The sequence below is a fragment of the Carlito syrichta genome, unplaced genomic scaffold, assembly GCF_000164805.1.
Source record: "Carlito syrichta isolate Samal-C Ts95f unplaced genomic scaffold, Tarsius_syrichta-2.0.1 Scaffold305295, whole genome shotgun sequence".
Taxonomy (NCBI): domain Eukaryota; kingdom Metazoa; phylum Chordata; class Mammalia; order Primates; family Tarsiidae; genus Carlito; species Carlito syrichta.
This window is the reverse complement of record NW_007249391.1, coordinates 208,512-232,494: the sequence shown is the minus strand read 5'-3', so window position 1 is coordinate 232,494 and position 23,983 is coordinate 208,512. Positions and strand designations below refer to the sequence as shown.

Genomic DNA, 23,983 nt, shown 5'->3' with positions numbered 1-23,983 from the left:
GCAGTGGTCGGGAGTGGCCACTGCACTCCAGTCTGAGTGACAGAGTGAGACTCCAACTCAGAAAAAAAGACAAACTTGGACTGAGGTCCTGGGGTCAGAAATCCTGAGATCTAGTTTCAACTCTGAGGTTTTCTAGGCAGGTAGATATTAGACAAGTCATTTTTTAGACCTTAAATGCTCATTAGTCAAATGTAGAAGTTAGAAATTAGGTTACCTCTAATGTGCCTTCCAATACTAACAGAATATGAACTCTATAATTGCTTATGTCTATTAGACATAAATTACCATAGATGATAGCTGCATGCGTTGTATGTGTGGTTATTGAATAGCCTATCAGCTCCAAATCCAGAGAGAAAAATGATGGCCTTTGCCATTCAGGCTCATTGTTGTATAAATGATATAATCAGGAAATACTAATTAAAAACACATTTTTTTAAATCTCAAAAACAGGTTTAGAGAAGCTTCTAGTCTTTCTGTCCTGAACTTACAGCCTTTGTGATTAGTTGTAGATGATATATTTTAGCTTGAAGACATTGTTTCCATATCATTCATCTTGTAACCATACCTGTCTTGGTTTCAGTTATTGCCCAACATACAACACTGATATATTCCACACTTAAAGTCATCTTAAAGCTTTTTGTTTAATTTTTGCTTCTGTAACCCCAAAAGTATTATTACATGAGCTATAACATCATTAATTTTTATTTTCCATTAGGTGTAATTAAGAGTTTGGTTTCTTCAAGAATTTAATTTTCTTTATTTATATTTGTTCAGGGAAATGTGATCAGCTTATCATGAAATGGTTCACCGCCATCTCATTAGTAATTATTTTTCAGAGACAGGGTCTCACTCTATCATCCAGGCTGGAGTGCAGTGATGCAATCATAGCTCACTGTAACCTCGAACTCCTGGGTTCCAGCAATCCTCCTGCCTCAGTCTCTTGGGTAGCTGGGATTACTGGCTCATTAGTAATAATTAAATGCTGCTTGTGCACCTATTCTTTCAGAGTTTTGTGCTCAGTACTGGGATGAGGACTATGACATCATCATTCTACATAAATGGTTTGTACTCCATTTGATGAAGCAAGTCATAATATAAATACAGAATCCTGTGATAGCAAATAGGCAAAAAAGTCATTTGAGAGCAGAAGCTGTCCTGAAGTCATAAGGTTGAAAATGAGTTGAATTGACATGAGACTAAGCCTTACTTTTTGTTGCACTGCAGAAATTGCATTGCATTTGACAGTTGCTGCACCAGATCTCACTAGAAATGTTGAGCAAAATCCAAAAAATTTACACAGTCTAAAATATATCTGGCCTTCAGAGTTTAAAATAAAAGATTATAGAACTTTACAACAAGGTAGCTCTTGGTGACCATCAACTCAATTGACAAGTGCCTTGAGCTTTTAAAAGAGGATGAACTACTGAAATGTTATTAGGCCAAGGGAAACTTCTACAGGAATGATACTACTTGAGCCTTGAAGGATATCCTCAGACAAGCAGAATAGAGAATCACTATATGACACAACTCTGGAGTGGGCCATTCCCATTGCAGCTTGTGAATGGCACTCCACAGACCTATGCAATCACTGGCAGTGTGGCAGAACTAGGTAGGAGAGACCAGCAACCCATGAAAGCACAGAAAAGGCAATGAACATGGTGTGTGGAGGACGGAACCCATGACTTAACCAGCATAGCCTGATCAGAAAGTTTATTTAAGGAAGCAATAAGTGGCAGATCAATGAGATACAAAGTGTGTCTCTGGGTTACCCACAAGAGGGAATATCTCTCTTCCATAAGGTTGTGAGTATAAGCAAAATTCTACTCAAAGGATTGGTGGGGACTCAAACCTCAGCCCCCTCCACCCGCCCCAACTCTTTCTGCTTTTCTAAGAAAAGTTGCTTGGCACAATGTACAATTAGAGAGGGATTTTTGAAAAACATGTTACATAAGCTTTCCTCTTGCAAGCCTCCGCGAGGCAGAAGGTGTTCCAGAAGACAGAAACTTGATAATTCTGAACTTTTCACTATTTGCTTCTTCTGAGAAATGAAAAACCAAATGGGGTTTAAATGCTAGAAGTCTGAATGTGAATATGTTTTAAGTTTCATTCACTCTTACATAGGGCCTCAAGTCCTCAAAAGATTTTATTGCTACTGTAATAAGAAATTGTTCAACAGGCAATACATGAGTATCATTTTGATTGCAAAAGGAGAAAGCAAGGGAACCAGGACTATCCAAACCTTCTTCCTACTCCTTCATTCGTTTATTGATTCGACAAACACATACTGAGCACATTTTGTGAGGGGTACGATGTTAGGCACAGCTGCAGAAGAGAGGCCAAACAGGATTCTAAAAGCAGAGAAAAGTATTAGAATAACTATAATATAAGTGAATATGTGAATGGGGCAGTAAAGACAAAAGGAGATTGGTGGAGGTAAAAATGATTTGGCAGCTAGTAAGAGGGAAGGTAAGAAAAATCATGACAAAGGAGGCAACTTTCGAGCAGGATCTTGAGGGTATATTTAGATAAGCAGAAATGGGACTGGTAAACAGATGGAATTGGAAGAAGACCAAGGCAGACTGCTGAGACACACACACACAACATGCTGGAATTTGCCTCAGACTTTACCCTCAAGTCACTTATGTCCTAGTGGGGAAGATGAGAGATGAACACAGCTACAACCCAAGACAGATGGTAGTAACATGGCCACTGCTGCTTGGATCTCTGGTTCTAGGGCAAGCTCTCTCAGTCCAAGGCAGAGTCTAAAATGAGTTTTCTCCTTTCTGGTTCAAACAACACCTCACATTGAAATAATGAAAATGCATGCTTTCTGGAGCAAGTGTGTGTTGTTATATAATACATTTGCTTTTTTTGTTGTTGTTATTTAGAGAACAGTTTTTAGGGATAATTCCAAGGAACTGTAGTGTACATTCACTTCTCCCCTTAAGTTATAATTAGCTGGGGCCAAGGGGCAAAAAGTAAAGATTGATTTAAGATGGAAATATTCCAAGGCCTTGACATCTCTGTTTTCCCACAGCTCAGCCCCGCTCCTTCCAATGTGCAGCGGAGAAACCTCCTCGCCACCTCTCCTCCTTCTCACAACCGTCAACAGAAAGCACTGGCTGTGGGTGAAAGAGAAAGACTCAACCTGCCAGCCTGACAGGCAGAAGCCTTCATCCTTTTTCTGATCTCCACAAAAAATTTCAAATTGAGGTTAAAAAAAAAAAGAAGTTAAAATCTCTGAGTTTAGATACTTGTGAGAAACGCAGCAGTCAAGAATAGAGAAATATTATATGCTCAGAAAAAACACTGAGGCCTCAAGCAGCCCCTGCTTTCCCACCAGGGCACAATCCTTTCCAACACTTCTTGTCTCTGTCTTCCAGAGGTCAGCTGGGGTGGGAGGAAGATAGACATCTTGAACCCAGCAGCAGCATGACACTCCATCCCTTCCCTCCATTGCACCAGAGTCCCTTCAGGACCTGGGGAAGCAGAGGCTGCCAGCTCTTAAATGTATTTTCAAGGCAGCACACTGTGTATCCTTTTATCCTGACATTGCAACAGAGAGGAAATGTTTATTTTCAATTTAGTCTTTGACTACTGTTCAAAAATAAGTCACTTTTCAATTACACAGTGGCTTTAAAATGAAGTGCCAAGATTTAACTCTTGTTCTGAGGCCTCTGATTTCCTGTTTCTTTGGTGAGGAAGGAATACCCCAATGGGTGCATTCAAGAACTCTTCAAGCACAGAATTCCTTGACAACAGAGCAGTGACTCTCAAAGCGTGGTTCCTAGACCAACAATATCAGCATCAACTGGTACTTGTGAGAAATGCAAATTCTTGGGGCCCAGACAACTGAATGGGAAACTCTAGGGCCCAGGAGTCTATAGTCTAAGGAACCCTCCACGTGATCCTGACTGTGCCTAAATTGGGGACTGTGCCTAAATTGGGGAACTGCTGCCGAGGGAGTGTTTGCTGAACTCCACATAGCAATCAGATAGGTGAGCAGTCTCAGCTCAGCTATGTTGTGGGGCTTTTTTTAAACATGATTACAAGATCAGAACCAGATGGGGGTGCTGTAAAATAGAAATAAAACTCTCAGTGACAATAAAGACAGGGCTGATCCTAGGAGCAGCTGAGGATAAGGCTGCACATACAGAGTTCCAGTTCTGAACCAGGTGCCATGCAAAGGGCTTTCCACTCCATATCTTGCAGAGAGCTTTTTTGTTCATTTTTTGTAATATTAAAAAGGTTTCATCAACTAAGAATTGAATATTCACTGGCACTGCAGGGAATGCCATTCTTGGCTTCCTTTGTGAGCTTTCTTTTTCTCCCTAGGACTGCACAGAAGAAGGCAGAGCCAGCATTTGTATGCATCTGTATTCACCAACTCTTCCAAAGAAATAATGTGCTTTCCAGACTTCCTTTCCCTGATGATTACCCAAACTACATGCACCACAGCAAGCTCCAAGAATACATAAAGACCTTTGCTAAAAAGAAGAATCTCTTGAGATACATACAGTTTGAGGTAGGGGCCTTGTAACTGGTATTATTGAAATGACTGTGTATGGATTAGAGAAGGGTAAGGATACAATCCTTGGTTGTAGAAATCAGAGCCAAATGTTTGGACACCTCAGTATTCAAATGCTTGTTCAGATTATAAAGTTCTCGTGCATTGACCTTTCCCCCGCTAAAATCATTCCCCACTAGTATCTGGGCACTTTAAAATACCTTGTAAAATGTTGGAAACTGCTAAACCATCACAGTCCACTTTCCATCCTCATGCTCTGACATTTTGAAAACAACCCAAATTTCTCTAGTCCATATCTGTGGGCTTAATGCCAAGAAGTCATGGTTCCAAAAAAACCTGACATTTGTTAGGAATCCTGCAATTACTTTGGTTAAATGCAGAGTATATATATGAATTGGGGCTGTATTTATATAATCATTTTACCTGGAGTAGCTCCAAATGTATAGTTAAAATACGATTTTCCAATTGTCATTTCATTCCATGCATGTATTCATTCTATTCACTTATGACATTCCAGATGGTATAAATGGCTTTAATTTATGGTAGTTATATCAACAAGTATTGAGGAAGTTCTTATTATGTGCTTGCATTGTGCTATGCACTGTATGTAAAAAAAAAAAAAAGTCTAAGACTCAGCCCTCAAGAAACTTATAATCTAATTGGGGATCAAAACAAGTATAGATATAGAGAACAAATCATAATATAAGGTTCAAGTAAAAATTTAAATCAAACGGGAAAATTGTTTAACACTATCTATGGTTTATAAACAAAGGAATGCTATGGAAAGCAAGAGGCAACACTTTGGGGGAAGGTACTTTCCTGGAGAAGGTAAAATTTGAGTTGAATTTGGTAAGTATTTTAGATAAGTGGGTAGCACGAATAAAATCAGAGAGGTGGAAAAATATCCTACTTTTTTGGAGAACAGTGAGCAAATCAGGTTGGTTAAGAGGGAGATCTAGCTGCTAGGATTGGATATGCCTATATACATCAGTAAACCAGGTGTGCTATGGTTTAAAAAGGAGAGAATTATTTTACAGCCATGTAAAAGAAGTTCAGAGTGGAGATATCCAGTGCTGATGTGACGGCACCACAGTCATCAAAGATTCAGCTTTACCCTTCTTAGCATGAGGCCTCCATTGTCAAGTTTACGTCATGGTCCAAAACAGTTGTCAAAGCTTGAGGCATCATATTTACATTCTAGGCAAGAAAAAAGAGGAAGTGATGAAGGACAAAAGATTTTCTCCCGTATAAGTCAGCTCCTCTTTCACAAACTCTCCTGGAAAGCCTATCCAACATCGTCTTCTTGTATCTCATAGTCCATCCTAGTTGTGCAGGAGTCTGGGAAATGTGTTTCTTTGCTGGGTACACTGTCACCCCAAACAAAATCAAGGTACTATTAGTAAGGAAGAGGGAAGAATAGATATTTAGGAAGCAATTAGCAGTCTCTGTCCCAGAAGGGTTTATGGGAATATCAGAAAATAAGACCAAAATAGTACATTGGAACAAAATTGTGTGGACTTTTAATTATATCATTAGAAGTGACAAATAAATCCTATAGGTTGCGAAGTAACAGAATTAACCTTGAGCAGGAGACATGAAATCAATGTTCTCTAGAAAGATTAATCTGACAATTAGTGTGAAGGATGACCTGTAGAAAATTAGAGGCTTAAGGCAAGCTGTTCATAGGTTCTTGCAGTAAGTAGTCTGTGAAAGGGAGTGCCAAAGACTTGAACAAAGGGGTGTTAGCAGTCATGTAAAGGAAGAGAAAGTGAGAGTCTGAGAGAAATGATTGCTTAAACACAAGATAAGAAAGGAGAAATAACAAGGAAAACAAGCTGTGAGTTTGAGGTTTGGGTGACTGGGAGGCTCATGTCATCTTTCAAAGAAATATGAAAATCAAAAAAAATACAAAATAAAGAAATATGAAAATCAGAACCCAGTTTTGAAGGAAATTTAAGTTGGCCAGTCATAAATATACTAGATTTGAGGAAGTACAAGGTGGCCTTCTAGTTGGAAAGGTCAAGCTAGACTGGATAGCAGAAGAAAGACCAAGGCTAAATATACTGTATGTTCATGCCATGGAGTTACTAATATTTTCAAGGGAGAACATTCCTACAGAGCAAAAGAGAGACCAAGGGTTGAACCTTGAGACATCCCTGGATTTACGAGTAGTTGGAAGATGTTGTCAGAGAAGGAGGAAGCCATGTCGGTGCAGGAGAACAATAAAGCAAATGACATCGATTTGTTGCATGGTACCATTCAAAAAAATACTCAGTGTGATTTACCTCCAAATCAACTAACTTGATGTCAAAAAGTAAATGTACCCCAGTGAGTAATTTTCCTTGTGAATCACACTGAAAATTCACTGTGATTCCTGTTTTAATATCTTTCCATATATTTACCATGACTGAAAGAGCTCATAGAAATTATTTTCTGCACAGCAACACTGCAAGAAAGAAAAAAAAATGCGCACACAGAAGTATAAATAAAAGAAACTTTTTCTAGTTTTCTTTAAGACCCTGGTTACCAGTATAAAGAAATGTCCCAACTTCTTAATCACTGGCCAGTGGGTTATTTTTACTGAAAAGAATGGGCAACAGGAATCTACTATTTTTGATGGTGTAATAATCTGTTCAGGACATCATGTATACCCCAATCTGCCAAAGGATTCTTTTCCTGGTAAATTTGAAAACTATATAATAATCTGGGGACTAACATGCTAGCATCAAAGGTTAAAACAGATCTTTTAAAACATAGATTAGATTGTGCATAATGATTATTCTTAAGGTCCCAAAGATTTCAAAAGAAACAAATTTTGAGTCTAAAAATATGCTCTATATAGTAATAATTGACTTCCTACATCCCTATAATTAAAAAATCAAAGATCTACAAGCCAGAGCTCATACAGAAAAAGTTCTTACTTTACAGACAGCAACTTAAATATAAGTGCTGGCAGCACATGGAGTCTTTGAATACTTTAAAAAAAAATAGAGTCCAGCTGCCAAGTATTTTAAAGAAAGGCACGTTCTCTTATAGTATTTCTAGGAGAAAACTTAGTTTCTAATATCATTTTCATCCACATTTTCAAATAAACTTCAGAATTCTCAGTGATTTGTGTGTGTGCACACGTGTGTGAGTCGTAGCATATTCTGTTACCATCCAAGAGTGGCAAACATCAAATAAACACAATACACATGGAACTTTTCTTCCTGCCTTCCTTGCAACAGGAACACAGTCCACTCAAAGATACTAGGGTTCCCTTCTCCAGGAACGATGTTCATAGGCCAGGGTAAATACAAACATGGAGGTTCAGGAGGAATCCAGGATTGGGATCAGAATGCCTGGGCTCTCTCCTTATTCTGCTAGCTTCTTACCATTTAACTTCTTTGTCTCAATTTCCTCATCTTTTAAAATAGGAATAATATCCTGACTTGTACTCCACATCTTTATAATAAAATCATCATCATCAACATAAAAAGCACAGTGAAAAATGTTCTTCATAATTTCTGAAAATCAACTGAAACCACTCCCCATGTTCCACTTAAGCCTGGACCAATTTCTAGATGACTCCCTCCACAGCAGGAATTATAAGAGTCCAGCAGCCTTCACACGTAAGAGGATCCTCCTAACCGGCCTGGGGAATTCGGGAACTGACATTGCTGTTGAGCTCAGTCGTCTGGCTACACAGGTATGTGGTGTCAAAGGCTGGGGGAAAATAAACCTGAAATAGAGCTATTCTTCTAAATCCACAACCTAGGCAGGGAGGATGGTATTTGCCATGTAATACCACAAGAGATCCACCCGTTGCATATGCCCCTTAAATCAGTGAGGACTCGAGACGTTCTCCATGTGGTACGAGGTGATGTGGCCCATACTAGTAAGAAAGTACATTCTAGCCGGGCTCGGTGACCCAGCCTGTAATCCCGCGCCTTTGGGAGGCTGAGGTGAGTGGATTGCCTGATCCCGAGGGTTCGAGACCCACCTGGGCAACTTGGTGAGACTTCATTTCTACAATAAATCAAAAAATCAGCCGGGCGTGGTAGCGCGCACCTGTAATTCCGGCTACTCGGAAGGCTGAGGCGGAAGGATCGCCGGAGCCCAGCAGGTCGAGGCTGCGGTGGCCGGGAGCCGCCACTGCACTCCAGTCTGGGCGACAGAGTGAGACTCCAACTCAAAAAAAAAAAAGAAAGTACATTCCACAGGAGCAAGAGGTAAGTGTATCAGTGTATGTGTAGTATGTATGTACGTATTTTTTGTTTAAATTTTATGTTATGATCACCCCCAAGTCGAGTAGTTCCTAGTCAGGCACTTTATTTATTTATCTCTATTTCTTATCACCTACCATGCAAAAAGTATTGTGTTTACCACTCTGGAGATCTGAAAGATACACATGATTTGACTTTTACTCAAAAATATTTATTCATTCAACAGCAAGTACTCAACAAATATGGAGCACTCATGTGTCAGAACCATGTAAAACTAAAAATAAATACAGGCATAAGTTAGGCTAGTTTCTGACTTCAAGGACCAGTCAGTGAGTGGAGGTGGGACTCACAGGTGCACAGACCATCACAAAAGGAAGTCATGAGTCTTCCAGTGGAATTAGGTGTGGCACAAGCAGTGCCATGAAAAGAGAACCTAACTTAGCCTGGATGAAGTCAACGAAGGCTTCCCGGAGAACACCAAGTGGAGTCATGCATGACCAGTAACCTTAAAGAAATGGCATTTGTGTGTGTGTGTGTGTGTGTGTGTGTGTGTGTGTGTGTGTGTGTGTGTGTTTCTTTATTTTAAAGATGTGGGGTACTACTCAAGGTTAGGTATACAAATGTTCATTATACAGGTACCCTTGTTGATGAGGTGTGCCTCCTTCCCCTGGAAGTTTCCCTCAACTGCCAATCCCACCCCCTCTTCCCTGGCAGTCCCCCACTACTGCCAATCCCTTTCTTATAGTATTATGGTAATTGTTCAAGGTCCACTTATGAGTGAGAACATATGGTAACCTGTTCTTTGTTTCTGTGATAAATCACTGAGTATGATAGACTCTAAATCCATCCAAGTTGCTGCGAAGTCCATATGTTTGTCCTTCTTTATGGCTACATAATTTTCCATTGTGTATATGTACCACATTTTTTTTTTATCCAGTCCAGCTTTGATGGGCAGGTTGATTCCATGTTTCTGAATAGAGCTGCAACAAACATGCAGGTATCTTTTTGGTAGAATGACTTGAGCCTCCAGGTATATTCCCAATAGGGAGATTGGTGGGTCATATGGAAGATCAATTTCTAGTTCCTTCAGAAATCACCACAATGTCTTTCAAAGAGGTTGCACTAGTTTGCATTCCCACCAGCAGTCCCCTTTTCCCCTCATCCTTGCCAGCATCTGTTGTTGTTTGTTTTATTAACAATAGCCATTCTTACTGGGGTTAAGTGATATCTCAGTGTGTTTTGATTTGCACTTCTCTGATGATGAGTAAGGCTGAGCCCTTTTTCATGTGTCTGCTGGCTGCCCATATACCTTCTTTTAAGAAGTGTCTATTCATGTCCTTTGCCCACTTTTTAATGGGGCTGTTTGTTTTTTTCCTTTCAGCACATTTGAGTTTCTTGTAGATCCTAGATGTTAGGCCTTTGTCAGATATGCAGTTGGCAAATATTTTTTCCCATTCTGTGAGCTGTCTCCCCGCTCTCTTGATGATTTCTTTTGCTTTCCAGAAGCTTGTCAGTTTGATGAGGTCCTACTTGCTTATCTATCTCTTATGGTATGGGCACTTGGGGTTTTGATCAGTAATTAGTTGCCAGTTCCAATTTCCATAAGGGTGTCTCCTGCATTTTCTAAGATTCCTATAGTTTGAGGTTTTACGTTTAGGTCTTTGATCCATTTAATGTTGATTTTTGTGTATGGTGATAGGTAGGGGTCCTGTTTCCATCTTCTGCATGTGATCAGCCAGTTTTCTCAGCACCATTTACTGAATAGGTTCTCCTCTCCCCAGTGGTTGTTGTTGGAGACTTTGTCAAAGATGAGTTGGTTCAGAAATTGAGGCTTTGCTTCTGGAATCTCTGTCCTGTTTCATTGGTCCATATGCCTGTTCTTATCTTGTATCAATACCAGGCTGTTTTGATTATTGCAGCCTTATAGTAAAGTTTGAAGTCTGGAAGTGTGATACTTTCTGCTTTGAAGAAATAACATATTTTTAAGAAAACAAATATTTAATAAATAAATTCTTAAATGGATATAAATGAAAGCTAAAATATTTTTAAAAGAAAAATTTCCTTCCTTTATTACAAAGTTAAAATCTATTTTGCAAAGATGGTAAAATAGACAAGCAGCTAGGCATGTTTCAGTGCTGTGTCAGCTAGGTTGTCCAGGGTCCTGATTCCTGGAGCACGTGTGTATGGGAGAACTGGAAAAGGAGATCGGGGCGAAGAACAGAACTAAACCCTTGGCTCTGCTCAGCCTAATTTTGGCAAAAGATTTAGCTACATCATCCCCACCCTGCCCACTGACTACCACCAGCCATCATCACTAGGGATCCTTGGATTGTGTGGTTCCCCCCAAGACCTGCTATCACGGTCTATAAACATGTGAAAATTAAACTTGCCACAATCAAATAACAGAGCCCTCTTGCTCCAAAAGATACAGTTCTAATTCTTTGAACAAGTATGCACTAGCCATGGGTGGTGGTGAAAAGGTATTCCTGCCTCTATTAGTTTTAATTCTGAACTATTTATCTAGACCCCTTGAAAGTGTTTCTACCTGGATACTGAGGAAGATGTATGGAAGTGCCCAGAGATTGTGTCATGCTTGCTATTTCTTACGGTGATGTTGATATCTTTGTTGCCTTTCCCCACCAGGTGGTTATCAGCATCAGAAGTGGTTCCTGGGTCATGAGCCGGGTTTGGGACGATGGCTATCCTTGGGATATGGTGTACATTACTCGCTCTGCATTCTTTCTCCAGAACATCCTTCTTTCATTTGTTTCTGACTGGTTATAAGTCAAGAAGATGAACACATGGCTTAAGCATGAGAACTATGGTCTGATGCCTTTAAATGGGTACTACAAATAATACATAATTTATCACTTCAAACAATGGAGCACTAGTTCAAGTGAATTATTTCTCTCTAGATCTTGCTTTATTTGTCTCACTGAGGCTGGTGGGATTAAATTAAGGGCCATACAAGTGACAGGATACACCCAGAAACCACATATAGGCTGTAACTCTTACTGAAATTAGTCTAATGGAGAAAGGGTACAGAGGAATCCAAAATGGAGATAGAGCAGGCAGATGGGTCACCCTGGCATGCAGGATTCGTTTGTGCTGGCTACATGCCATAGCATATAACTTTGAGTGTCGGAAAAAACTCACATTTTTTGTTTGTTTGTTTGTTTTGGGCTTTTTAAAAATAATTTGTCCATGCTTATGGGTGAATGGGGATATCAATAACATCTGTTTCTCAAGATTGTTAAGGTAATCAATGAGATTAAAAGATATATAAAAGTTACTTTGTGGACTATAACACTTTACAAATACTGGTTCTTCTTTGTCTCACATTTTTTAAAATTTGCTTCCAAGGAGCAATTAACAAGGTAGCTTTAATCAACTTGTTTTGGCAAGTATGAAATTTCAAAGCAAAAGTGCACATTTTTTCTAGCCCTGAAGTCTTGACTTTTTTCAGGACAGTCAAGGAGGCATGCAACATGTAAAGCAATGAGATTCACAGAAATGATGTGGCCCTTAAAATTAGAAGGATTTACTTATTTACTTCTCTATAGAGACAGAGATCAACACTAGTTAGGAGGGCATTCTAGGTAGAAAAATCAGCATAACAATAGGGAAGGTATATTTACGTGGGTAAGAAAATAAAGGATTCATTAATTGTTTTCATTTTCTGGCCCAGAAAGTTTTTAGAGAAACAGGTCAAGAAAAAGTAAGAAGGAACTACAAGTCAGAAAAGTAAATACCATGTTTAGGAGCCAAATCCTGATTCCAAAACCTTATTCTATTCAGTCTTACAGACCGCCGTAACCCTAAAGGAAAAATATATTGATTTTGTGCATTTAAAATTATGTTTAATATAAGTCCTAAAGCCTGAGCTGGTTAAGATTTTTTTTTTTTTTTTTTTTGGTCTTGTAAGAGTAACTGCAAGCCGGGCTCGGTGGCTCAGCCTGTAATCCCGTGCCTTTGGAAGGCTGAGGTGAGTGGATTGCCTGAACCTGCGGGTTCAAGATCCACCTGGGCAGTGAGACCTCATCTCTACAATAAATCAAAAAAATCAGCCGGGCGTGGTAGCGCATGCCTGTAATTCCAGCTACTCGGAAGGCTGAGGTGGAAGGATCGCCGGAGCCCAGCAGGTCGAGGCTGCAGTGGCCAGGAGTGGCCACTGCACTCCAGTCTGGGCGACAGAGTGAGACTCTAACTCAAAAAAAAAAAAAAAAGAGTAACTGCAAATTATATTTTGGCTTTGTCATTTAGACAATTAAAGCATAGTTTGGGAAATCCATTCATTCTAAGAACTAAGCTCCCTCTTAAAAAGGGTTCCAGTTACTCTTAATTGTTGAAGACACCTTCTCACTCCTCTTTTGGGTAGCAGGATGGGAAGAAGCGAGAAAAATGGGTTTTGTTGGGACCTACTTTTTGCCACCTTACGAAGTGAAATAAGAGGTTGAGAAGTTATAGAGACAGCAAACAGTGTGAAAGTATGAAGACATTCCAAAATGTACAAAGTTTCTTTGTGTCTGAGATACTTGGAGGAAATTCCAGAATCCCTGAAGGAATATTAAGTCAAAATGAAAAATATTATCCTTTATAATATTGTTTTAGAATGTTGGCAACTAAAGTGCAGTATCAAAGTTTTTATACTTTTTGTGTGTGTGACCACAGTTAATGAAAGAAAATCAAACATGGCAATAAAACATCCTACCATCCAATTTTCCCATATAAGACAAGACCTTAAAGTCATAATGGTACACTGAGAATAATGGTGCTTGAATGTGCCATTATTTAAATATTTTAAGGATAACTTAATTCTCACGACAGCCTCAGGAGGAAGATTCCATCAGCCTCTCCGTTTAACACCAAAGGAAGCCAACTCAGAGACCTAACAGCTAGTAAGACATGGAGCTAGATTATGAACTTGAGCCATCTGCTTCCAGAGTCTTGACCACTTTATAATGTCTGGGAATTCGTTTTATTCTCATCTAAGAAAGGAATTGCTGCAAGAGAAGAGAGTTCAGTGGTCCCTGTGCTATTTAGCTGCGGGTTTGGTTTCAGTGCTATGAGCTATTGCAGATATTTCTCGGGAATAAGATGTTTTACAGCAAAGACATTTTCTTTTCATTTCTGCACAGTCCCCTGAGAAAAGAGCCTGTGTTCAATGACGAGCTCCCATCCCGCATCCTATGTGGCACCGTGTTCATCAAGCCTAGCATGAAGGAGTTCACAGGACCTCAGCCATTTTTGAAGATGGGACCATGTTTGAGGCTATTGACTGTCATCTTTGCAACAGTCTATGATTATGTCTACCCCTTCCTTGATGACTCCATCATCAAAAGCAGAAACAGTGAAGTCACCTTGTTTAAAGGCATCTTCCCCCTGCTAATGGAGAAGCCAACCTTGGCGGTGATTGGCTTTGTCCAGTCTCTTGAAGCTGCCATCCCAACAGCTGACCTGCAGGCCCGCTGGACCGCTAAAGTATTTGCAAGTAAGTGGACCATTCTGTCTTTCATTCATTTTGTCAATGAACCTTTATTGAGCACCTAACATATGCCAAGCACTGTGCTAGGGATACAATGGGAATAAGACAAATGTGCTCCATTACCTGTCAAGGCCTAAAATGGGGTGTAGGAGGATGCCAAATTAGGGGAAGTTTTGAGATGCTCTGGTATGGGAATTTGAACAGTGAGTCGTTCCACAGTATGTGGAAAGGCAGAAATGCAAGGAAGAGCATGGAATGTGTAAAGAACTAGAAACATTTTGGTGTAAAGTGGAGGCAGATGGCAAGAGGTATAGCCTTATAAGCTGTATTCAAGAGCTTTAGCTTCTCCTAGGGATTTGGAAGAACTTTGTAATATTTTAAGCAAGAAAAGGACAGCAGAAAGGTCACCACAGTGTCAAGGAACACTATGAAGGTGGAAGAGTCCTGGTGGGTGTTGGGGGACATGCTGGAAACCTCATTAGTGCCAACTTATACTAGAATGATATACTAGACTCTCTGAGTCTAGCAACAATCTTCTCCCCTCCCTCCAATCTAGGTCCCATGGTCTTCCCGGGGTGCAAGTATGATGTGTGAAGAAATTTAAAAATATGAGGATTACTGAAGAAAGACAATATCCCAAATATATTGATTTTAATTTACTCCAATCAGCTTAATCATCATTATTATTGAAAGTGTCTTTTTACTGAAGGTCGAAATCTTAACCTGTGTAGGTTTAATTTACCTAACATAATGTCCATACAAATTTATACTATAAGTGATGAAGAAAGTGTTATAATCATTAGAATGTATGTATATGTTTTCTGAAAAATCTTGTGTGTAAGTAAATTTCCATTTCAAATACTCCTTGAAATATCATTATTTAAATAAACTTTGTTACGGAATCTTGTATAAAATACTTCTATCGTCTTTTTATTTTGAAAGACTCAACAGTGCCAAGACTCTGAGGTTTTATGGGAAGATTAGATGCATAAGAAATTTACATAAACCTAGGGTATCATTTATTTATTCAGCAAATATTTATTGAGCACCTACTATGTGTCAGGCTCTATCTTGACACAATACGACATCCAATGAAATAGAGCAAAATTCTGGTTCCCTACTTATTAGTAGGGTGCCCAGCAACTATCTGATTGTAGGGTACTACACTGCTGGTGGGAATGCAAACTAGTACAAACTCTTTGGAAGATAGTGTGGTGATTTCTGAAAGAACTAGAAATTGACCTTCCATATGACCCAGCAATTCCCCTATTGGGAATATATCTGGAGGAACACAAATCATTCTACAAAAAAGATACCTGCACACATATGTTTGTTGCAGTTCTATTCATAATAGCAAAAACATGGGACCAACCATGTTGCTCATCAAAGCTGGACTGGATTAAAAAATGTGGTACATATACACAATGATATATCATACAGTCATAAAGAAGGACAAACATATGGACTTTGCAACAACTTGGATGAATTTAGAATCGATCATACTCAGTGATCTATCACAGAAACAAAGAACAGCATACCATATGTTCTTACTCATAAGCGAACCTTGAACAATTATTATAATACTATAAGAAAGGAATTGGCAGTAGTGGGAAACTACCAGGGGAGGGGAGGTGGGATTGGCAGTTGAGGGAAACTGCTAGGGGAAGGAGAGGCACACCTCATCAACATGGGTAACTGCATAATCAACGTTTATATACCTAACCCTGAATTGTACTCCACATCTTTAAAAAAAAAAATTTTTTTTAAGATATCAAAGACAGCTCTTCTTGATATAGAAAAAATTTAGGAATGCAGCTTATAAGTGTTAAATAAATTTTACCACATGTCATTGCCTTTTTCGGCATTTTAATCTCCACTTCTTTTCTATTTTTTATTTTATTTTATTTTATTTTTAGTCGGAGTCTCACTCTGTCGCCCAGACTGGAGTTCAGTGGCTGCTCCCGGCCACTGCAAATTCAACCTGCTGGGCTCTGGCAATCTTTCCGCCTCAGCCTTCCAAGTAGCTGGAACTACAGGCACGCGCTACCACGCCCGGCTAATTTTTTGATTTATTGTAGAGATGAGGTCTCACCAAGTTGCCCAGGCGGGTCTCAAACCCGCGGGCCTAGGCTATCCACTCACCTCAGCCCCCCAAGGCGCGGGATTACAGGCTTAGCCACCGAGCCCGGCTTCCATTTTTTTTTCAAGATTCGTGTACCTTGCCAACCACAAATGAAATGATGGATGACATTGATGAGATGATGGGGAAGAAACTCAAGTGATAAGCAATTGTACTTGATAATAGAACAAGTTGTAAAGTGTGCCTTTATATACGACTGTATAGAAAAACATAAATGTGTTCTATAATATTGTCACTAGTCAGAGTTCACATTTTGGAACACTCGCGATAATCAGTCATCGATAGTAAAGAGTTATTACACTTCTGCATAATGCTACAGAGGCTCTCTAATGGGGCTTTTGTGCTCCAGGAGACATTTGACAAAATCTGGAGATGTTTTTGGTCACTGCAGATAGAGAGGGTGTGCTACTGGCATCTTATGGGTAAAGACTGGGAATTCTGCTAATCATCCTACAACACGGAGCACAATCCACCAAAATGAAGAATCATCTGGCTCAAAATGTACTAGTGTTGAGGTTGAGAAACCATTCCATAGCCTTCCCCAGTTCTTTTGTAATCAGCCACATCAGCCTGCAGATTAGCTAACTGGAGATGGCACAGCAGCACCTAGTTTACTGCCATAAGAAAAGCCAAATAAAAACTTAAATTGTATCAACTGCCCTGGTATTTTCTACTAGAAGAATATTCACTTCTGATTTATTTAAACATATGTTTTCAAGTATAACATAATGAGATTTGTAGAAAGTCAATTAAGAGGCTAGATAATTAAATGTACTTTTTCTTGTAAATTACTTCTATAAAAAGTAAATCCTTTTCAAATTATATATCAAAATCTGTTGAAAGAATAATTAGATAATGGGTCACATTTGGAAAAATAAAGGACTACACTTGACCTTTGAACAACACAAGCTTGAACAGTGTGAGTCCACCTAGTCAATATATTTATTCAATATTCAATATATTTATTCAATATTCAATATATTTATTTTTCAATGAATATATTGGAAATTTTTTCTTAGATTTGTGACAATTTTTTAAAACTCACAGATAAACCATGTAGCCTAGAAATATAAAAAAAAAATTGCTAAGTCATGCATAAAATATATGTAAGATACCAGTCTATTTTATCATTTGCTACCATAAAATGTATATAGATCTATTATAAAAAGTTAAGATTCATCAAAACTTATGTACACAAACACTTACAGACTGTACATGGAGCCATTCACAGTCGAGGGAAATGTGAACAAATTAAAGATGCAGTATTAAGTCATAGTGGCATAAATTAATTGTAGTACCTACTATAATTTTGTAGCCACCTCCTATTGCTATTATGGGAGCTCCAGTGTTTCAAGTATCCACGTAAAATGTCTTGTGATCCTAATTATCTCCACATGAGCAGTTCATCTCTTCAGTTAATTGCATATGACAGTAAAAAGTGATCTCTCGCAGTTTTCAAATTTTTTTCATTATGCTTAGTGCAATGCCCTAAACCTTGAATAACACCATGGAACCCATAGAAAGTGCCACTTATGGTGCTGAAAATTCTCCCAAGAAGCAGAGAAAAATTATGACATTATAAGAAAAAGTTGGAATGCTTAATACATTGTACAGAGTGAGGTCTGCAGCTGTGATTACCTGACATTTCAAGATAAATCAATTCAGTATAAGGACCATTATTTTAAAAATAAAGAAAATTCATGACAACATCACTGCAGCTATGCCAGCAAACATGGAAACCCTGTGCTTTTTGTGAAATACCTTTTTTATTTTGTACTAAAAATATAGCTTTTATGCGGGCACAGGATTGCTATAATAAAGACATATATATGGAAGCTAATATAATTCAAAAAAAGTAAAATTATTATATGACAACTTAAAGCAAAAGGAAGATAGAAAAAGATATAAAACTGGAGAATTTGATGCCAGCAAAGGATGGTTTGAACATTTTAGAAAGAGGTTTGGCTTTACAAATGTCAAGATAACAGAAGAAGCAGCTTCTGTCAATCAAGAGGCAATGGACAAGTTCCCATTAAGAAAACCATTGAGAAAAAAGGATATCTTCCTGAACAGATATTTAATACAAACAAAAATGCCCTATTCCTGAAAAAAAAAGCCACAAAGGACATTTATTAGTAAGAAATTGAAGTGAACACCAAGATTTAAGGCAGAAAATAGCACACTAACTCTACAAATAGTACAAATTCAGTAGGGTTTATGATCAGGACTGCCCTCATCTATAAAACTACTAACACCCTGAGCCTTGAAAGGAAAAGATAAACACCAGCTGCCAGTCTTTTGGTTGTACAACAAGAAGGCCTGAGCAGCAAGAATCCTTTTTCTAGATTGATATCATCAATGGTTTGTCCCTGACGTCAGAAGTAGCTTGCCACTAAGCGATTACATTTTAAAGTTCTTCAGATATTGGACAATGCCTCTGGCCACCGAGAATCACATGAGTTCAACACCAAAGCAACTGAAGTGGTCTTCTTGCCTCTGAACACAAAGTGTCTAATTCAACCTCTAGGTTATAGGGTTATACAAACCTTTATGGCTTGTTACACATGGTACTTTATGGAAAGATTGTCAATACTATGGAAGAGAAGGCCAATAGAACATCATGAATGTCTGGAAGGATTCCATCATTAAAAATGTCATCATAGGCCTGGTGTGGTGGCTCACGCCTGTAATCCTAGCACTTTGGGAGCGCTAGGCAAAAGGATTGCTTGAGGTCAGGAGTTCAAGGCCAGCCTGAGCAACATAGCAAGATCTCATCCCTACAAAAAAATTTAAAAACATTAGTCTGGCATGGTGATGTGCACCTGTAGTACCAGCTACTCAGACGACTGAGACAGAAGGAGCACCTGAGCCCAGGTTGCAATAAGCCTGATAGTGCCACTGCACTCCAGTTCAGGCAACAGAGTGAGACCCCAACTCAAAAAAATTGCCATTGTTGTTATAGAAAAAGTCATGAAAGAAATAAAACCCCAAACAATAAATTTCTGCTGGAGGAACTGGTGTCCAGATATTGTTTGTTACTTCACAAGATTTATGACAGAGCCAATCAAGGAAATCAGGAAAGAGATTGTGAATATGAAAAAAATAGATGAGGATGTGAAGGGTTCAAGATATGAATCTTGGAGACATTCAAGAGCTGATGGAGACCATACCAGAGCATTCATCTCCAAGATGACTCGTTGGAGATGAGTGCTTTCAAACCAGTGCCAAATAACGAGGAAGAAGAAGACATAGAAAAAACAGTGCCAGAAAACAAACTGACATTAGACAATCTGGCAGAAGGCTTTCAATTCCCAAAACTGCCTTTGGTACCTTTTGTAACATGGACACTTCTGTGATGCAGGCACTGAAATGAAAGAAAGTAGTAGAAGAATTGGCATCATATAGAAATGTTTCTAGAGAAATAAAGAAACCAAAACTCAAACAGATATGATGTATTTCTGAAGCTACACCAAAGTACGCCTGCCTCTCCCATCTCTTCTTCTTCCTCCTCTAGCCCTTCTGCCTCTGCCACCCCAAAACAGCAAGACCAACTACTCCTCTTTCTCCCCCTCCTCAGACTACTCAACATGAAGATGATGAGAATGAACACCTTTAGGATAATCCGCTTTCACTTCATGAATAGTAATGTATTCTCTCTTCCTTATGTTTTTCTTAATAACATTTTCTTTTCTCCAGCTTACTTTATTGTAAGAATACAGTATATAATACACGTAACATATGAAATATGTGTTAATCTGAAGTTTGTGTTATTAGAAAATAGGCTATTAGTAGTTAAGTTTGAGGGGAGTCAAAAGTTGTAAGTAGATTTTTGACTATGGGTGGGTCAGTGCCACTAATCCCTGAATTGCTCAAAAGTCAACTGTAGACAGGAAGTTGCTGTCCTTTTTCACACCTTTAACAAAGCATTGACATGTTGGCCTAAAGGAAAAATAGTTGAGGCAAACCTAATATAAATAGAGAGTTTCTTTGGGTCAACTTTGAGGACTGCAACCCAGGAGCGTAAATTCAAGTTACCCTAAATATATATACTCCAATTAGCAGCAGTTACAAATAGGTTTTTAAAGAAAAAGAAGAGACAGTTCCCAAGTTGTTCACTAAGAATTTACATTAAAATAACATAAATTATTAATTGGCCATACATTTCTCTTTATATCACAAATTTCAGGAACATAAAAATAAATGGTAAGACAGCTAGTCAGGAACAAAACATCTTTAAACAATCACTCCTGGGCATTAGTAGGAGATGGTGTGACTGAAGTCCCTTACAAGTCTCTCTGGACTTGATGAATTTTGCATGCTCCACATAGCTCAGATTGCTTAAGCTATTTTTCTCACATTGAATGCCACAAGGTAGTCACCAAATCCTTAGAGGCAGCAAAACGTCCCTTGCACAACCTCGTCCGAATCACAGGACAGCTCTAGAGATGGGCACTTCTATGTGCTAACAATTCATGCAACTTGACACACTTTTCTTTAGAGGCTGATAGGAATAAAGAAAAGGAATCAAAATAATTTTATCACTTACATGATAAACTGTTCTTCAGGATTTCTAAAACCACAAGAGGCCACACTCCAACTTAAAGTTGTGGGCAGAAAGCAAGGTAATCTCTTTTCTCCCCATCATAAAGGGTCATAACCAACACCCCTACAGCAAAAGGTTAATGAGATTTATTATGTAAATGGGATCATACAAAATATAAATTCAAAGCAGGGCCAGACGGTGACACTTAAATATTCTCTTCATTAGGAAAAGGGGAGATTTGGGGGTATAAAAGTTAATGATTTTTCAGGGGAAATAAATGTCTCCAAAGAACAATGACATGGGGCCAAGTTTCTCTGGGCTCCAGAGGAGGTAGTGTCACAAGACATGGGAGAGTGAATAGAGGAAGTATGTCTAGTGAAGGCTGCCCTGTTATATGGATGAAGCCACACAGACAGCAGCTCTTGGAAAGAGAGTTGGTAGCCTGTGGAAACACCTCTCGGTCAAATCTTCAATGACATAAGACTCAGTCCCTTTCTCTTGAGTTCATCTTTCCTAGGTGGACAACAGGGGCCTCAGAGAAAGCCTGATTTGCATCTGCTGTTTACTTCACTTTGTTTCCTCCACAGACACCAGTCTCTTCCCCAAAAGGCCACTTTTTAGGGCCATTCCTGTCTGCAGGCTCTCTGAATGGCCATCTCAAAATCTGTCAAAGTATATATTTGGGAATAAAATTTTTTTTTTGTATGAAACAATTTATATTAGCAAATTACAGCAATATAGAAACCACATGAATCCAATTTTATATGAACCAATATAAAAATCTAACTTTGGTGCAGATTCTAGGCAATGTCATATAAAGAATAATCATGTGTTAAAAAGTAAATTAAGTTCGTCACCTTAAACCCAGGGGTCGGTTCACTTCAGGCCACGTGGCCAAAGGCAAAAGTCCAAAATTACACCAAACTCAGATAGAGATTAAGAAGGAGTAAAACAGTTCACTCAGCCAAAGAACAAACAATAAATTTTATTTTGTGGGAAAAAGGGGACCGTAACTGGAGGTTTGGCTAAAATGCCAATTTCTGAAACAGAAAATAAGCAATGAATACTTGTTTTTGCAACTGTGACCCTTGCTCCAATATGTTCTTTCCTTTCCTTGGGTTTGTCCAGATCCAGACTTTGCAGACAGATTACATCATGTACATGGATGAGTTGGGTTCCTTCATAGGGGTCAAGCCTAACATCCCAAGGCTCTTCCTGACTGATCCTCGGCTGGCCTTGGAGATACACTTTGGCCCTTGCAGCCCATACCAGTTTCAACTCACGGGACCAGGAAAGTGAGATGGGGCCAGAAATGCCATCCTGGCCCAATGGAACCGGACAATGAAGCCAACCAGGACAAGAGCTGTTGGTGAAGTCCAGCGACTCCATCCCTTTTACAGTTTGCTTAAAATGTTTTCATTCCCTTTACTCCTTCTGGCTTTTATGCTTACATTTTATTAATGAGAAAGTCTTTGGGGGTCCCAAAGTTGAGCCTAGAAGTTTAATCGTATAACACAACAAACACACACACACACAAACCAAAGTTGAGCCTAGAAGTGTAATCATACAATACAACAAACATACACAAACCAAAGTTGAGCCTAGAAGTTTAATTGCACGATCTCTCTCTCTCTCTCTCTCTCTCTCTCTCTCTCTCTCTCACACACACACACACACACACAAAATCACCACATAGTTCCTCTTTTCCTTCCTGCAGGTGAGTTCTTGACCATTTGATTCAAAGTATAAGGAAAATGGAGAATAACCTCTCTCTTTCTGTTGGGAATTTGTTCTCTAAAAGACTTTCCACATACTGAACTGGCAAGTTTGGGGATGCTTGAGATAAGGAAGAAGGTGAGAAGTTGAATAGATGTGAGCATACATTTTTAGGCTGAACAAAGATCAATAAAATGTTAATGATGTTTTATCTTGTCCATTATAGTATATCAATCAATGTGCTTTTCACAATATTAACTGAAATTTTTGACAAATCAATAGAGAGATGTAAGTTTGTACCAAAACAATAGTTTAGATAAAAATTCACATATTGCTTGAACTGCACATACTGCTAAAGCTCTCTCAAGAAGAAACATATAGCCTGATTAGACCTATATCTATTTAATAACTTAAATTTATAGTTTTAAAACTTTCCCACAAAAAACTTCAGGCCAAGCTGGTTTCACTGGTGAATTCTACCAGATATTTAAAATCTACTGCTAACATCATACTCAGTGATGAAAGACTTTATTCTTGGACAACATTCTTGCAAGAAAAAGGCAAGAATCTTTGTTCTTGCCAGTTCTATTCAACATTGTGCTGGAGTTTCTAGCCAGTGCAATAAGGGAAGAAGAAGGAATATAAGACATCCAAAGTGGAAACTTTATTCTTAAACAACATGATTATCTGTCTATGAAGAAATTATATTGAAATCTATATACAAGTTACTAGAGCAAATGATTGCATTTCTATTTACTAACAATAAACAATAAGAAACTGAAAATTTCTAAATTACCATTTATAATAACACCCAAAATTAGACATATTTAGGATAAAACTGGCATAATATAAGTAAAAGCTACACACTAAAAACTACAAAACACTGCTGAAAGAAATTAAAAATCTAAATAGAGAGAGAGATTCCATTCCATCCTTGGTTGGACTCAATATTGTTGTGATGTTGCTTCTCACCAAATTGATCTATAGTTTCAATGAATATTAATCAAACTCCCAATATACTTTTTTTTTTCTCTTCTCTTTTTTTTTTTTTTTTGAATTGGGGTCTCACTCGGTCGCCCAGACAGGAGTGCAGTGGCCGCTCCCGGCCACTGTAGCCTTGCCTGCTGGGCTCTGGTGATCCTTCTGCCTCAGCCTTCCAAGTAACCGGAATTACAGGCATGTGCTACCATGCCTGGCTGATTTTTTAAATTTTATTGTAGAGATAAGGTCTCGCTGCCCAGGCGGGTCTCGAACCCGCGGGCTCAGGCAATTCATTCACCTCAGCCTCCCAAAGGCGCGGGATTACAGGCTGAGCCACCGAGCCCGGCTCCAATATACTTTTTTTTGTAGAAAGTGAAAGTTGAAG

At 38.8% G+C, this 23,983-nt stretch overlaps 1 pseudogene; it reads left to right on the top strand.

The window, feature by feature from the left end:
• LOC103263842 overlaps nt 1-22,362 on the top strand; it is a 22,940-nt pseudogene extending 578 nt beyond the window's left edge.
• The last annotated feature ends 1,621 nt before the right edge of the window (nt 22,363-23,983 follow it).